The 16,089-nt window shown below is 43.7% G+C and overlaps 1 long non-coding RNA gene across 2 annotated transcripts in view; it reads left to right on the forward strand.

The window, feature by feature from the left end:
- The window catches only part of LOC140658993 (uncharacterized), a 55,641-nt gene that overhangs the window by 12,218 nt on the left and 27,334 nt on the right, over window positions 1-16,089 (forward strand). Inside the window, exons 2-6 of one of the 2 annotated variants that reach the window (XR_012044940.1) lie at window positions 1,028-1,213; window positions 2,804-2,926; window positions 3,541-3,601; window positions 11,580-11,940; window positions 12,244-12,417. This is a non-coding gene — a long non-coding RNA (uncharacterized lncRNA). The remainder of the gene's footprint in view (window positions 1-1,027; window positions 1,214-2,803; window positions 2,927-3,540; window positions 3,602-11,579; window positions 11,941-12,243; window positions 12,418-16,089) is intronic. The other variant, XR_012044939.1, reaches the window with a different exon arrangement.

A 16,089-nucleotide genomic window follows, 5' to 3' on the forward strand; every position in this document is an offset into this window, starting at 1 on the left:
GGAAATCACAGAGGAAAGATTTAATTACTGCTTTCCAGTTAGTGCCATGATGCTATAGATGGGAGAGATGTTACTCCAGCATGAACAGAGTTTCACGAAATGAAAGAGAGGAAGAGGAAGGGAAAGCTTACTTGTTATGAAATGGCACATTACTTAATTTCTTACTGGCTGTGATCTGTATGTGAAAGATTGGACTGCCAAGGGTGTCTGAGAGATCTGTGTCCCAGGGCAGGATTAGCTCTGTGCAGATGTTTGTCTAGGCTGTTGTCAGAAGTCTTTAGAGACTGTGATAGTACAGCCTCCCTTAGTGATCTCTTTGTGTGCTTTGTGAATCCGTTAACCCCCTGAACAGCTCATGAAGTGGGTAGTTAGCCTCACTCCCTGTGTTGCCAGATTCATTTCAGAGTGTTTTCTGAATAGCCAATATAAACTGCTAGATCTGAACCATTTGCTATAGATACAGAAGTCCCATACAGATGGAAAAAGCAGAGCTGTTCCAAGCCAGTGCATGAGAATAAAGTTGTGCCAGAAAAGGGAAATTCAGGACCAGATTGGAAATGTCTATTATGGGCCCAACCCTGCTGTTTGTTTTCCTGCATCTTTCCTGGGTCAGAGCAGGACTGTAGTTGGCAGCATGGTCTTCCCTGCTTTGCATGGCCCAGATGTGACTGTGTGGTTTCCTTCCAGTGCTGCCCTTTGGAGTTTATTTCTCAGCTTCATCTGTTTCATTAGACAGGATATTTCCTCTCATCTCTTCCTGGTATTTTTTCATCTTACTGCTCCTTGCTGCACTATTTTACAAAGAGGTAAAATCTATTTAATAGAAATTATAATTGACTTTGTACTATATTAGCAAATGTGTTTATTTGCTTTTGCACAGTTTTACTCAAAGGAAGATCTGACCCTGGTTTTGTTTGCCTGATGGAGCATTTCTGTAAATGATACTCTCTTGCACAGATGTTCTTTAGCACAGTTTGCCTTGGCAATTCCTTGCTTTTTCCTGACAGTCCCCTATTTTATTTTGCAGACAATAAAGAGGACACTTCCCTTGTGTACTTACAGAGCTCTGAAACTGTCACGACCAAAAACGTGGGACAGGAGGAGTTTGGTGTCCTCCTTGCCAGCACTTGGCAGTAGCAGTCTTGCAAGCGAATGAGTCCATTCAGCAGGGTTGAAAGCTGGAAGTTCTGCCTCAACATCTCCTGTGAACTGGGTGAGCATCTTTTTCCTCACATCATTATTCTTAATAGTGGTTATTGCCAGCTGAAAGAGAGAAGTAATGAGCATCAGTGAGAAGGCAGGATTAAAAAGATAGGCCAGTGCAAAGCCACAGGGAATAGCATTGTAGAAAATGACTCTGAGCGAGTCCCAGAGAAGGGAAGATGCATCTTAGGGATGTCCTGTGAACCTGCCATATAGGCAGCCAACACCAAGGGATAGCTATCAGAGTCTCAGCAGGTGTCCCTGAATGGTGCAGGGACACTCTGCCACTCCAGGGCTCACTGAGGGCACTGTCTGCATGCTGGCCTCTTGTGACCACTCAAGCACAGGCAGATGCATGTCTCGGGTGAGAAGTGGCTGTGAGGATCAGCTTCCTCCACAGGGCTGCAGATAATGAGGTTCAGTAGTTCTGCTTGGTACAACCTCAGTGTTGCCATGAGCATGCACTTGAGTATCATCCAGCCATTAAGTCTTGGGCACTGGCGTTTGAATACTTTGGGCCAGACAGCCATGATGAGAGGTTGTATGTGATATGCGTTGTTGCAGTTGTTCATACTTTAACACAAAAGCTCAGAAACTATCTTTGAGGGTGTCTTTAAGATTCTGGATAGCTGAAGTCCACACTGCATGCGTCTACGCTGGACTTGCAGTGTTCAACCCTACCTGGGCTGCCTCTCTGTTGAACTGGTTTAAATACTGATAGATTTCCTCTGATGGTCTGTTGTGTAGTTTTGCAAGGATCTGACACATCTCCTCTTCCTCATTAATGGCATCGGATGAAACCATCAGGAATGCTAGTTGTGGTGGGGATAGCTTGTCCAAGGCATCCATCTGTGGAAAGGGACACAAAGCAGACAGCGACCTTTTTAAGCATGTGAGAGTGATTTGTAAATGCTAGTGCTTCCAAGAAGACTCAGGACAAATCTGCAAGGCTGGAATATCCACAGGACTTGTAAAGTCCCTTTTCCATCAGGATGTGTAGTATCCCATTTCTGAATATTACTGTAGCTCTGCAAGTGCCACTAGCCAGTGAAAAGCAGTAAAAATGTTTGTGATAATTGAACACTAATGCCAGAGTATTTTTTAAGGAAAATGACCCATCGCCTCCCGTGCTGCGTGGAGCATAAAGGCATTGCAAAGGCATTGCAAAGGCATTGCAAATGCTGGCAAAGTAGTGTGTTTCATGGTGGAACACTGCCGTGTTCTCACAGTGAATGCTAGTGAAAAAAAAAAATTAAAATACTTACTCCCACAAAGTGTTTGTTCCAAGTGACTAAGTCCTGATACTCAGCATATTTGCTAAAATTTCCAAGATTTACTTCCAGCCAGTTCTGAGTACTTCGGGTTGCACTGCTGCATGCAACACCTGGAAAAATGATGACACTGGGAATGCTGGGGACCACATATTCCTCCCTGATGTTCTGACTCGAAACCCTAGTCACTCTTGCAAATTCCCATTAAACCTTTGCAGATAGCAGAATACTTTGAATTCACATTGGTATGAGAGAGACCAGAATCTTCATTATTAACTAATAACATTTTTGTGCTGTTGTCTAAATTTGGGCTTGTTTATCTTTAACAGTGTTGGGCAACCTAATGTTGTGGCTGGCGATGCTTAAACTTACTAGCGAGCCATCCAAAATACAGGAGGAGTTGTGAGAATCCCATCAGTAAGAGGAAAAGGCCATAGTGTTGGAGCAGCGATGTAAGTATATGCTTCCTTTCCCTTTCTTGTCATTAAGAGCATCTCAGACGTTACTACAGGAATTTCTGCTGCTTCTCAAGCCGAGAGCATAGTGGAAAGCTTTCAAAGGACATTCCCAAATGAAAACTTTTTATGCCATTACCTGTTTGCACTTTTGATGTCAAGAAGGTTTTTACAGAATCCAAAAACATGGGGAATGTTTTCTGTGGGATGCCAGCATAGATTTTGTTGAAACCCTTCAATCTGCAGGAGGGAATGTCGGGATGGTCATAGGAAGTATTTTAATTTAATCGAAGAAGAATTTTTCAGTAACAAAACCTTTTCCATTAGAAAAACTTCAACAGCTTTCATTGTTATTCATTATTGTGAGACCTTATCAGAGAGGTTCTTAAGAAGTAACTGCAAAGTATCTTCAGATCAGACTGAACATAGCCTACCTATGTGATAAGGCCATTTTTATTTTTAAAAAAGTATGCTCTCTACTTGGTGCAATTGCTTAAGATAAAGGTCACAGAATTGCTAAGGCTGCTCTAATTCAAAACTTGTTGAGTTTCAGTTTTGCATGCAAGCCTGAAAACGCTGAGTGTTTCACTGTGGTTACTTCTGCTTTTCAGCAGGAGCATTACACTCTGCTTTAGGAATATGTGAATGTATTGCCAGAAAGTCATATGCAGTGTAAGTAAATAGAAATGCTCACTTAAGATAAATGTGTATGGAATGGATGACTCATATTTGCTGATAGGAGTCACATGAAATATTGACAGGTATCTCTGCAACAATCATCTCATTCACTGCGTTCAACACATTTTGCGGAGTATCTTGAAACCAGTCAGCAAAGCCACCAGCTTTAATTTTGAGAAAACTAGGAGCTATTTTATGCAAGGCAATGCTTAGTAGGAGATGGGCAAAGTCGCTGTTCTGAAGCTCCACCTGCAGTCACACAACACCTTTTCCATATAGTTGACACGTAGTTTATCATGCTGAGCCTTCCTCAATTTAAGGTATTGTTCAGGATTATTTCGTATCTCTCCCTTCATGCATGGGAAGTCACTGTAAAGATGACTGGGTTGGTAGCATCAAGTGAAGGATCCAAGCAGAAAGCTCTTGGAAAGAGTGCATAGTGCTTGTTGTAGATCTGTTTTTTCCTGAACTATACTCATCTATAGTGATACTTCCCATCACATCCTGCTATGGCTCAGTATAGACCTTTGGAGGAAGACCAGCTTGGTGTCTGGACAGAAAACCAGAAGATTGCTACAACACCAGGCCTTTAAGGAACAGCTATCCAAGGATTTGACCTGTAGCCTTGTCTCAGGCAGGTTTCCCTCTGAAGACTGAGTGAGGCTGTAGGGTGAGCCCTTCTTTTCCATGGTCAGGGCTGAGGTTTGAGTATCAGACATCAGCGGGCATTGATTCAAGTAGCTGCAGCGTTTGGGTGGAGAAGCTTTGGACCACAATAAGGGAAGTTACCGATGCCATGTTGTTCAGCGTGGCAAAGAACTTAGCAAGATCTGATGGTGTGCGTAGGTTGTCCATGATGGTGATCACGCTTGTTTCATCAGCCAGAGCCCCTGTTTCCAGCGTTAGTTGTGCCAGCTGAACTGGTGACAGCTTTTCCAGAGCTGACATCTGAAAAGGAGCACAGAAACACCTGTATGTTTATAACAGGGATCACTGTCAGTGCTGTGGCAAGAAGTTACGGATCAGCTATGTTTATGTAGAGAGGAGCTCACAATGCTCAGATACAGCAAGCTTCAGTGTGTCACCTACCCCACTGAAATTTGGATTGAGCGGAGAGAACCCATGCAGAGTGGTGTGGGCACTGAAATAGCCATAGTTGGCAGCTATCCATGTGCTGCTGTTTGCATTTGGGGAACAGGTGACACCTGAAGTGCAGAAGAGCCCACAGTCAGTAAACCAGTCAGCAGTTTCCTGAGCTGTTGGTTAGCCTGGAAACAAAAGCCTGTCTAGTGATGGGATGGGAGAAACATCAGATCCACCTCAGCTGGATTCAACAGAATGTTAGAGTGAGGGGAGCAAGCACAGTACATCAGAAAGCATCTTGTTGTCTGTTGCCTGTCTAATTTGTGCTAGGACTCTTATACCACTGCCTATCGCTGTAGCATCTAGGGACTTAACGTGTAAAATTAATTGCAGTAACAAGATCCTAGTGGACTTCACAGAGGGTCTGCACAATTCCCTTTTTGCAGTTAAAACACTCATAGTTTTTGGGTTAGAAGATTGCAACCCAGGAAGTATTTGCAAAGCACAAAGATTAAATTCTACAATGGGAGAAAAAGAAAAGCTCTTGAGTAGTGTGTGTGTGTGCTTACCTTGAGTGTCACGATAGGTCTCCAGAAAGTTGTGTATTCTGCGATAGATGGAGAGCCTCTGGTCATCTATGTAATGCTCATACGCTCTGTCCGTTGCTTGCACTCTGTATCAGCACAAGAGCAGAAGCAGGGTATGGGCCAAACATCTGCAGAGAGCACATTCCCTTTGGAGGAAAAATTCAGGTGCATATGAAACATGAGCTGAAAGTACTAGTGTCAGTAAAACTGAAATGTTTAATTTGATCTAAATCAAACTGTTCCTTTTCCTCCTTGTTCCCTTGGTAACCTCTGGGAAAATAAAATGAAGGTGTGCTAATGTGATGAATGGTTTTGGCTGATGCAAAACTGTTGTGAAGCTCAGTATGCTAAAAGCAGTAAGATGTCAGATACTCTGGGGAAAGTGACCCTGTTGGCTTGACGGGGTAGCGAGAGCTTGGCCACCCTTAGGGAAGCTGGCTGCTCATGACTCACAGGTTTTGATGAGACTGGCAGTCAATATCTGGAGGCAGGAGCTGCAGATAGTTGGCATTCATAGCTGGCAGGAATAGCTGTAGCTCTGAACCAAACCAGAAGGCATATTCATTGGCTGTAAAGGTGCTGACTGGTAAAGATTTAAAAAGCAAATCGAGGAGCAGCTGATGAATCCGAGGGTCAGGAAGGATAGTGAGATCCCTCTGGAAACACAACCAGTGCACAAAGATTGATTTTAGCAATTAGTGCTTTCCACAGGTAGATTAAACTGCCTAGCGGCAAGAGAGGTTTCCTCTTCTCGCCACCATGTTGTGTGCAGTTTTCAGGAAAGCCACCAGTGTTTTAGCATGAATGCACAGTAGTGCAATACAGTGTAGCACTGGATTTTGGAATTGAATGAGATTATTATTGTAGTGAATTAATGAAATAACTGTGCTCTACATTTTCCAGTAGAAAAGCCATTTGGCCACAGCCTTAGATAATGAAGATTGTTATTCCCCTTCTGTAAGGGATGAGTTCTGAGTTGAAGGGAAACCAAGGTAGTAAATGAACATTGTGAGAGAAAATAAGTAACCTTTTTAAATGAGTAAGGTGTCTGCAGTGTAGCCCACAACATGCATAAGAATAATCACTTTGGGTAGTCCTCTGTGAAGCCCAGGCACGTAAGCTCTAACCTAGCGGTCTAGAGCCCAGGGTTTACATTGCTGTGAGAAAGAGAGTTTGTCTCCGTTGTGGCATTTTTAGTATTTCTGAGACTTGTAACAGGATGCTGTTCTCTGCGGTGGGAGCTTTTACTGTACCTCTTCTGCTGCAGCGTTCAGCTCCTTTATGAATTAAGTCAGCTCCTCAAAGGAGCGTTTCTCCATCTCCAGCAAAATCTGTACAGTAAGGCATTCCCTCTTAAAAGCATTTGTGAGAACTGTCATCTCTCCTATTTGTCTGTGTTGCGTTAAGAGTCACTGTCATGTAGGAGTCTGAGGAGTGGCTGGGGGGGGGGAACCCTCCCGTTGAGTCACAAGGTTCAGACAGGACCCCCTTGCTTTCTAAACTCCTTCTCAGAGAGGAGTCTAGGTGCGGCTAAGTCCAGTCCTAGTCTCAGACTTGGTCAACAGTTATTTTCTAAGGACTGTATATGCAGCCATTCATCAGAGTAAAGGCGACAGCATTCATTTAAACGCGCTGCACCCCCAGTCTAGTCGTGTTGCATGAACTATCACGGCCACATTAATAAAGAGTGCAGTTTATTAGAGCAACAGATACACAGATTCTTTGGATTACTGGTGATAAATTTACTGTCTGCAAAGCACGTGCAAATACCAAGAGTATGAGTGACACTGCCGGCTATAAATGCGTTAAAGATGATAAAGCAACTCTAGAGAGATTTCTGAGTTTCCCGGGGAGGCACTTGGTATAACCAAGTGTTCGAATCTTACCCAAAGGCGTCCCGATGTGGGGGAGGGAAGAGAGGCTCAGCCCATCGACTGATCCCAGAGGTCAGAGTGGTACGTGATGGTGTCTTCCCTAACATTCTCTTTCTCTTAAGCCATTTTATACTATCTTTCACCTTTCGGGTGGAGCTTGAGTGACTCTAGTCATACATCTTTGTTTAGGATTGGTGTAAAGTTTTCTTGCTTTGCTTTTAAAGGTATAGGCTAGGAAGAATTCAAAGCGCAAGCTCAGTGAGGGGTGGTCACACCTCGGAGGCGGGTAGCTTTTGGGATGGAGGTGTGTTTTGGTATTATAACGATGTTATAATGAGCAAATTTCATCAAAGGACAGCATTTTGTCAGAAACATGACAGACTGTTGGCCCAGGATAGCAAATGTGCAGCTTACTGGTCACATACAATACCTTTGAGTTCCCATTTAATTGCAGAGCCTGGCCGCGGCATCTCCACACCACTCCACCCTCCGAACAGTACCTTCTTAGAGTCAGTACACCAAGATCCCCTGGCGTCACCGATGTCTAAGGTTACAGGCCTAGGGAACTTCTATGGAATGGCCTTGCATGTCAGCCGCATTCCACCCAGGAATCTTCTTCAATGCTGTACCTTACCTAAAAGTGTGAATATAGGTTTAATTTCTAAGTCACCTCCAGCTATTATCCCACAGTCTGGCAGACAGAAGGTCAAGAACTTCATACTAATGAGGAAAACACAGCAGAAAGAATACAGACTTAGAAAGCCTTTTGCTTGTCTACTAATTACAGTTCTCAGCCATGTACATAGTTCATTGTTTATGTTTCTGACTGATAATGACTCATCAGAGTCCTAAAGCCACCTGAATGTCCCCATGGTGCTACACAGCAGCAAGTGAGAGCCTTCCCTAGCCTGGGTGGATAAAAACCATATTATGTCCTAACACAGAAGACTGAGGGTAATGCTAATCATCAGCTGTTCTAGCTAACTAATGTAATAGCCTCTCTAGTCTCATTGCTAATCACATAACTTACTCTACTGCAGTATTAAAAACCTGTATGGCACTGAGTTCTGCAGAGGAGTGGAAAGTGTTGGGCTAAGAAGTGCCCCTGCTTGATTGTTACACTTATATAAAATGCATGGAAGAATCATGAACTGCATTTACTACTAAAAGTCTGGAGGAAGTCCTCCTAATTTCTTTGGCGAGGATCTTCCCTTGGGGATAGTTATGGAAGAGGATAATACCTCCTGGAAGTTCAGCTTGTGAAAAACATTCAAAACTTTTGATACCTTTTCCAGAGCTGTCTGAGTGTGGAAACCGTGTAAGAAAAGGCTCTTTGTGAGATTCCTAAATAGTTGTGGGTTTGTCTTGGTTTCTAGTCTTGGAGTGTCAGTGTTGGCAGAAACAAGAATAAGAGGATTATAAACTGTAGGGTTACGTCTGAAGGTTATAAAAAAAAATTTCAGACAATGTTTTTCACTCACTGAAGTCATACCAGGACTGAAAGACAGCCCCAGGTTTTCCACAAACCATTTATAAATTTTGTGCTGTCAGAGCTACGCATGTCCTTACCCCATTAAAGTCCGTGTAGAAGTCAGTGAGGCCACTGTAAGGAGCAAAATGTAAAAATCTGTAGAAGATAGGTTCCAGGAAACTTTGGCTGCTGTCATATGTGCCAGGAAATACCTTTTTCTGAGAAAGTACAAGAAGTCTGTCAGTACACCATGGTAACTGATAGTTTTTGTCAGTGCTCCACAATGTGGCTGAAAACCAGGTATGCAACCAAGCCCTCCCTCAGTCCCGAGCAGCTGCAGACCATGCAGAGGGCTTTGGGGAGCTGTGGGTGACAGGCAGGGCTGGGGATCCCCGATGGTTGTGGGGCTGGTTTGGGCACAGTGAGCTGCTGTTTGCCATGCGGTTCTGGCAGCAACCAGGGGGGTCCTGGTAGGGTGTTACTGGGAGAGCCGTGGTGCTGAGGCATCATGGAAGAGAACAGATGCCCAGGTGTTTTGGTTCCTTGGTTATAAGCTGCAGTCAATATTTGGTGTTTCAGAGGAAAGCCAGTACTCTGCCCTGGGAAGCCCAATGGCTGAAAGGCCACCTGGGCAACCTCCTCACATTGTACTTGCTCCTGTGAGTGAATTCCTCTCTGAACCAAGGAGGGACAGGCAGTTGGCAGAAATTTTAGCGCAGATGTGGCAAACAGCTACAATTCAAATATGCCATGGAACATCCCTGAAAGCAGACCAGTACCTGAAAAAGTAAGTTGAGATTCCAGGATCCTTTTGATGAAGAGGTAGATAGCATGGGATGTGTTTTGTGGAAGCTCTGGAAAGACGTTATCTAGGCCTCGCACTCTGCAAGAGTCAAGAAATAAGGTATCATCAGCCTGGGACTGTAGAGACGTGTAATAAATAAATAAAATTATTTATAATAATATGTAGTGTAAGTCTTGCCTCAACTGTAATACATTACAGCAATAATGGTAATAACAAGAGGTGCAAAAGGTACAGGCTTTATAAGGTGTGGGAGAGTTGGCATACGCCCGCCTCATTCAAAGTATACTGTCCTGGAGCAGGGAACAAAAGGGGTGGAGGGTATGTGAAGATACCCAAGTAGAGCACAATACTGTACATGTATATGTGGAAAATGATGCCTGAATCTCCTTTACTGCAAAAATCAAGTTGAGACTCTTGTTTTAAAATCCACGTGAGATGCCAGCACTTACTTATGCTGGGAAACAAGTTGCTAAAACGTGCGCTGCTTCCCCTGCTAGAGCTTTCCTGCAGCATGAGTCTGGCAGGCAGCGCTCCTCAGCACATGATACTCATGTGGCTGTGTAGGCTGGGAAGCTGAGGTCTCCTGGGATAAACTCTAGCAGATCTGTGTTTATGCTGGGCAGGAGGAATCTTAGGTTCTCCAGGAACCAGAATTCATAGTCAAGATCAGCAAATTTATAAAAGTGCTTGGAAAGGTCTGTCAAGAGCGTTGTCAGCGTTTCTGTCCTTACTTCATCATTTCTGATGCCCGCAATGCCTTCCTGTGGGGAGTAGAAATGTCTGTTCCTTGGGAGCGGTTTGGTGGTGGCACGGTGAGGGGGATGATGACTCCCTTTCATCAGCATCCTTGTTTTACCTGCTACCATGAGCAGGACTTTCTCACACATGAAGTGCCTGAGAATTCCTGCCTTTTTAAAGGGGAAAGATGTTTATAATGAAAGTTACAATACCTGTGTCAGAGCCAGATTGAACTTCATCGGGAATTCACTCATTTTAGGCCCTGACATTTGGGGATTTTACCCCTTCAGGGCATTCAGGACGTCCTGCATTGTGGTCACGTTGACCAGCTCATCAGAAGTCAGACCGTATTCCACCAGCTGCTCTGTGCTCAGCACATCCAGAATTTTGGCCTAGGAAATACTCATGCCAGGCACTGAAGATAAGCTTATTACCTCTTCACCAGAACTGGCTGAAATATTTTTTTTCACCGTTTTCACGCTTTTCTTTTTGCAAATTGTGTGTGTATGGGTCATGATTTGTAGAGGTTTGCTTATATCCTGAAGTTATTTTTCGCATCACAGGCAAAGCTATTTCAGCACAGGGAATAGTTTCAAAATGCTGACATATATTTTTGTTTTGACTGTCTGAGGGTGCCTGTTCAAAATTGGAGCTTCTTTCAAAGTCCTGCTAGTTGAAAACATACTATTATTTCTGGTTTTAAAGTTGCTGCGTAGAAGTGGGAATATATTCTATTACAAATCTTGAAATTAAATCCTTTAATGCTCTCTACTGTATGAGAAACATTTCTGAAAGTCCCAGTTACCCGTATGCACTTAGTGTAGAGATCATACATACAGGGTCAAAGTTGTTGGTTGCTATGGCGTCCTGGAGGGCTGTATTGTGGAAGAAGGATTTCCGAGTGACTTGTATCTATTCAGTAGTGGACTCAGTTGGACCATCCAAGTGGGAAAAAAGACACAGTGACTCTCAGGGAGTCATTACCCACCACAGTATGTCCTTCTTTTTAAACAATACAGTTATTGCAGAAAAGTGGAAAATTCAGATCCCAATTGACTGAAAAGAATAGCTGCCTATTTACTGATACATTGCAGTGTCAATTCTAGCTCAAGAAAAGTCTGAGCCACAGGTCACTTGGAAACCAGTGAAAAGTGAAAGGGAAATACCAGATTATGCTGGTTGGGTTCCTTTACTCCTCACTAGACACCGCTCCTGAGTAGTGCTGGATACAGGATGCTGGACTAGATGGGATTTGCATTTTTTCAAGGGGAAATGAGGCTTTGTACCTTGAGAAAGTAAAATCAGTGTGCAATAAATAAGAGTAGAGAGAGAGAAGACGGAAAAATGAGGATCCTCAGATCAGGTCAAGATACCAGAGATATCCCTTAATCTTTTTTTTTTTTTTTTTTTACAGTTTCCAGCAATATATATCATGTCTTGGGACAGTCACCAGAGATCAACAAGGCATGCTGGTGTGAGGTAGCATTGGAAAGACAGCATTTTTCCACTTGGACAGCCCTCTCGTGCACTAGTGCTTGCCTTTGTGTACAAGTCTATATTGCTGCTGTTTTAATACATCCTGGGAGTCTACCAGCTGAGCCCCTGCTTTCCTGGAAGAATCTATTAGCTGGGATGTGCGGCTTCCCAGTGTTACCTTTCAAGATCTGGAGGTTCCATGCAATCCAGAGTGCTCCTTCTCTTCTAGAGGACTCAGTCATGTATTCGTAAGTGTTATCAAGTGCAGTAACACTGGGTGGACAAGAAGAAGGACCCAGGTGAAATACATGGGATGACAGACTCTTTGTAACTTCCTCTAACTGGAGTCTTGGACAAGAAGAACAGCTTCTTCTCCAAGATACTGTGACCAGTTCCTTCAACTGGAAATTTCTGCTGAGGGACTTAATATTCCACCCCTATTGTACAAACAGCATCTGTGGACCAAGGCCTAGATTTGATATGGCTCAGCTCTGTAACTTCATCTCAAACTTCTGAGAAAATTACTAAGGTGTGCGTAAGAGCTGTGAAAAAGTACCCAGACTAGAGCCATCCAGGCTGACAGCTCATCATCTGTCTTTCAGATTTCAACCTGACTCCATGAGGAACAGTGTTGCCCTGTTTACTGGCTGAAGAGAGATCCCAGCAATGCCCAGAAGACTTCCACAGCAACTAAGGAGTCATAATCCTGTAGCACGATGAGGGCGAGGGTTGATTCATTGATGACAGGACTCAGGAAGTACAGCTCATTTTGGAAGGTGATATTCCAGTCAGCAGCAGCATATGTCTGCATTTGCTCCGACGTGCTGGTCAGGTATTGTAGGAGGAGCAGCCAAGCAGTGTCATAATTTGGCACAACGGTGATCTTATGCTGAAACAAAATTACGTGGTGAACACGTTGGTGCTAGGGCAATCAGAACTTCAGTGCTGCAGTTGGAGAGGGAGCTCTTTAAGTGGTTTTCTAGGCCAGAATTTTGGTGAATTCAAAATGGAAGTGAACAATACTCTGAAGAGTGCAGTCTGTGGCACTGAAAGGACCTGAGGTGTACAGATGTTTTAAGATTACTGTTGTAACAGTGCACTTTCAAAATCATAGTATTTGCAAAGCCATTTTTTCAACTAATAACTTAGGATGGCAAGTCTCTGCAAGGGAGACGGAGATTGCGGGGAACATGGGTAGTGTCTACCATGCTTGTAGCCTTGGTGAACTGTGTCAGAATCATCTGAAGATCCTCAGCTTCACTTTGCTGGAAGAACTGGACAAGCTGGACTGCTGCATCCATATGGGTCAGTGTGTCCGAGTATACCATGATGTCACCAGTCTGAGTGGGAGTGAGGAGGTCCAAAATCACATACTGCAGAAAGACAGAGGAATTGAATTCGGTTACCCCATACCTGGGCAATTTAATTTCCATCTTTTCTGGCACATCCTCTCTTGAGTGCAAAGGCAGCCTGAATAAGTACAGACTTACTGCATCAAAAGGTTGGTGGTAGAGTGAAACCAATTGACGGTAAGGTGCTTCTGTGCAGAATTTTCCAAAGAACTGTAATGAGTTTCTAGTTGTGGCTTGGGTGGAGCAGGCAGGACCTATGGTGAGGGCACAGAAAAAGAGATAACATGGGAGAGTAGATTCAAGTACACATCAGTACCCAGGATTGCTAAAGCACCCTGAAGGCAAAGAAAAGGCTTGAAGTCTCTGACTTTGATGGCTTTTGCATCAGCCCTCCAGTGGCATGCTCTGTCCTCTTTTATTTTCATACTGTGAACGGGAGTGAGTTCGGAGAAGAAACACCTGTTACTTGATCAAGCAGTTTGGAAGGTATTGAGCAAAGCAAGAGATTGATTAGCTCTGTCCCACCACTTGAAGAGAGTGACAGAGCTCACAGAGAATTAGCTAAACTAATAGCTGTTACCAGTGAGCTCAGACTGCTGGGTGAGGAATGCCACCATGTAGTTTTATACATCCATTTTGCCAGCTGTAGCGATTTCAGAGAAGACTGTATTGATCCCAGTAATTCTGTAGAAGAAAGAAACCTGGAGTAAGTGAAGGACTTTTAGGAGCCAAGCCCATTTGCTGAATAGATCTCATGAAATATTCTGGGGTTGTTCTCTCTGGCTGCCCTGAAAATAAATATATTGGAAGAATGAAAGTAAAGTATTGAAAGCCTGGCTTCATTGTTGCCTGGGGAGTGTGTCATTCGTTTTAGTGGAGGCAAAGTGAGTCCAAATTGGGGTCTTCTAAATGTCTTGTCCCAAGAAAATGTTTGAGTCCAATTAATACCTGAATTCAGCAGCTTGTGGGCTAATACATAAAGTAAATAAAAGCCAAATAAAGTTACTCGCAAGACAAATGAGTGAGAAGAGTGGGAGTAACTGTCTTCTGGCCTTTTTCTGTAACCATGGCACCATGTTCCCTCCTTTTGCAGTTCATTCACTGCACTGAATTATTCTTTTACTAAATGGTTTCAATCTCAAGTAATATGAAACAGCCTCAGACAGGGTGACCATGACTCTCAGAGACTTGTAGGAACTTCAGCACATAGTGTTGGGGATGTCCTGAAGAATGGTGGCATGAATGCCTGGCAGAACAGCCACGAGCTTCTTCTGAAACCAAAGGTGATAGTTGTCGTCTGTGAAGGTGGGGAGTGCAGGACGGAGCTGTTCCACTGTTCTTGCCAACACGGTGCGCTTCACTGCCATGGAGATCTTGAAGGTGTTAGCAAAAGGCTGCAGCAGGAACACAAAATGCAACTGTAAGGAGAATATTTGAAAACTAAGAGAAGAATATTTCTCAGTGATGCAGTTTCTATTTCTAACCCAACAGTACTAGCAAATCATGCAACTTCCATAAGGATTTTACAGCATTGTAACAGCGTGGCCAAGACCTGACTAAATTACTGTGAAGCATCAAGTTACACACAGGCAAAATTTCCAGCAAAATCAGCATAGAAGAATAGAGATTTTTTTTTTTATGTCCCCACCTTGATCTTCTGCAGCAGGGAAATGTTTGGAAACTAATGCAGCACAGTAGGAGAAACAAACTTTTGTGTTCTCTTCTAGACCTTCAGTTTTCAGGGATGTCAGTCTTCTGTATGTGGGAGTTGTTTGAGGCAGCCAAGCTGGTATAGCCCCTGATGCTTACAAAAGATAGAAGAGGTTTTCTGGGTTACTTTGGATTTATGATACTAGATATATTCCCTGACACCTCAGACTCTTTGCACAAGTTCTGTATTTTATAGCACAATATATATGCTATGTAGCACTATTTTACAGTTCAGTTCCTACTGAGCCTCAAGAAATGGTTTGGTCAGCTGTTTTCTTTACCAGGTGTGTTATTTTCACCATCAAGATCGTTTTCTTTTCTAGTTTTATGGCATTATTGTTTAAGGGAGAATTACAAGTCTGACTCTCACCCCTTTGCTACTCTTCCAGCTGTCACCTGGTGGCTGCTGCACATTGTGTCTTGGTGCAGGCTGTCAGTGGCCATCAGTGGTAGTTTAAGTGGATATGCTGGGCTAGGAACTGGGACACCTCAGAAACAGGCATACAGTCCTTTCTGCCACCTCTGCTGCAGAGCCTTGAACAGGACCGAGGATACCAGATATCAGTTGCTTTCAGCTCGTTGAGCTTTGTTGCCTCTCAGAGAATGCTGAGCACTCTGCAAAGCCAGGCCCCAGGGGGACACTGAAGGACCCAGCTGATGTGACAAAGCTGCTAAAGTGTCTGAAGCTCCTGCTGCCTCCAGGAGGTGCTTCCAATGTCTCTGTGAGTACAGCCCAGATGAGACTCTACCTCCATACTAGACTACTGCTTTCTCATTGAGCAAGGTGGGAGCAGCTGGGTTCTAAAGAGTTTCATTGTATGCTGTTTTAATTAAAAAAAATAAAAAAATTAATAAGAGTAACAATTATGATTTCTGCAGGCCAGAGGCTAGCTTTGTACCATTCTAGACATGTGCTTCATCTTCTGGATGAATGTGGAGAATTAAAGACAGTTGGTACAAAGCTAGTTTTCATAGTCCTAGGAAAAGCTGAGTTAGTCGTGTGATGCTATAACCCCGGAGGAAGTCTGCTCTCTGTGGTCAGATCTTACTTGAGGGAGAGACCTGCAGGATCTGAGTCTTGCAAACTGAGACTTTGCATATCTTCTGTTGGCCTGATCAAAGGTATTGTATTTACAAGGAGCCAAGAAGGGCCCTTAGCTAATGATTGTATTAGAGGAGCCTCAGCAAATAATTGGCACTGGGTGCACAGTCAGAACTGTGTATGTGGGAGAGGAATCGCTACAGGGAGCCAAGGACAAATAGTAAATTTATGTGAATTAATATAATGTAAATTGATGGTGCTTTAGGGACCTCTTTGAGCCTTATCCTTTTACAAAGGCTGGAGATTGGGCCTGTGCCTTTCAGGCAGCCTGAGTGTCGTGGTTT

This window comes from Ciconia boyciana, chromosome 13 (genome assembly GCF_034638445.1).
Source record: "Ciconia boyciana chromosome 13, ASM3463844v1, whole genome shotgun sequence".
In the NCBI taxonomy this organism is placed as follows: domain Eukaryota; kingdom Metazoa; phylum Chordata; class Aves; order Ciconiiformes; family Ciconiidae; genus Ciconia; species Ciconia boyciana.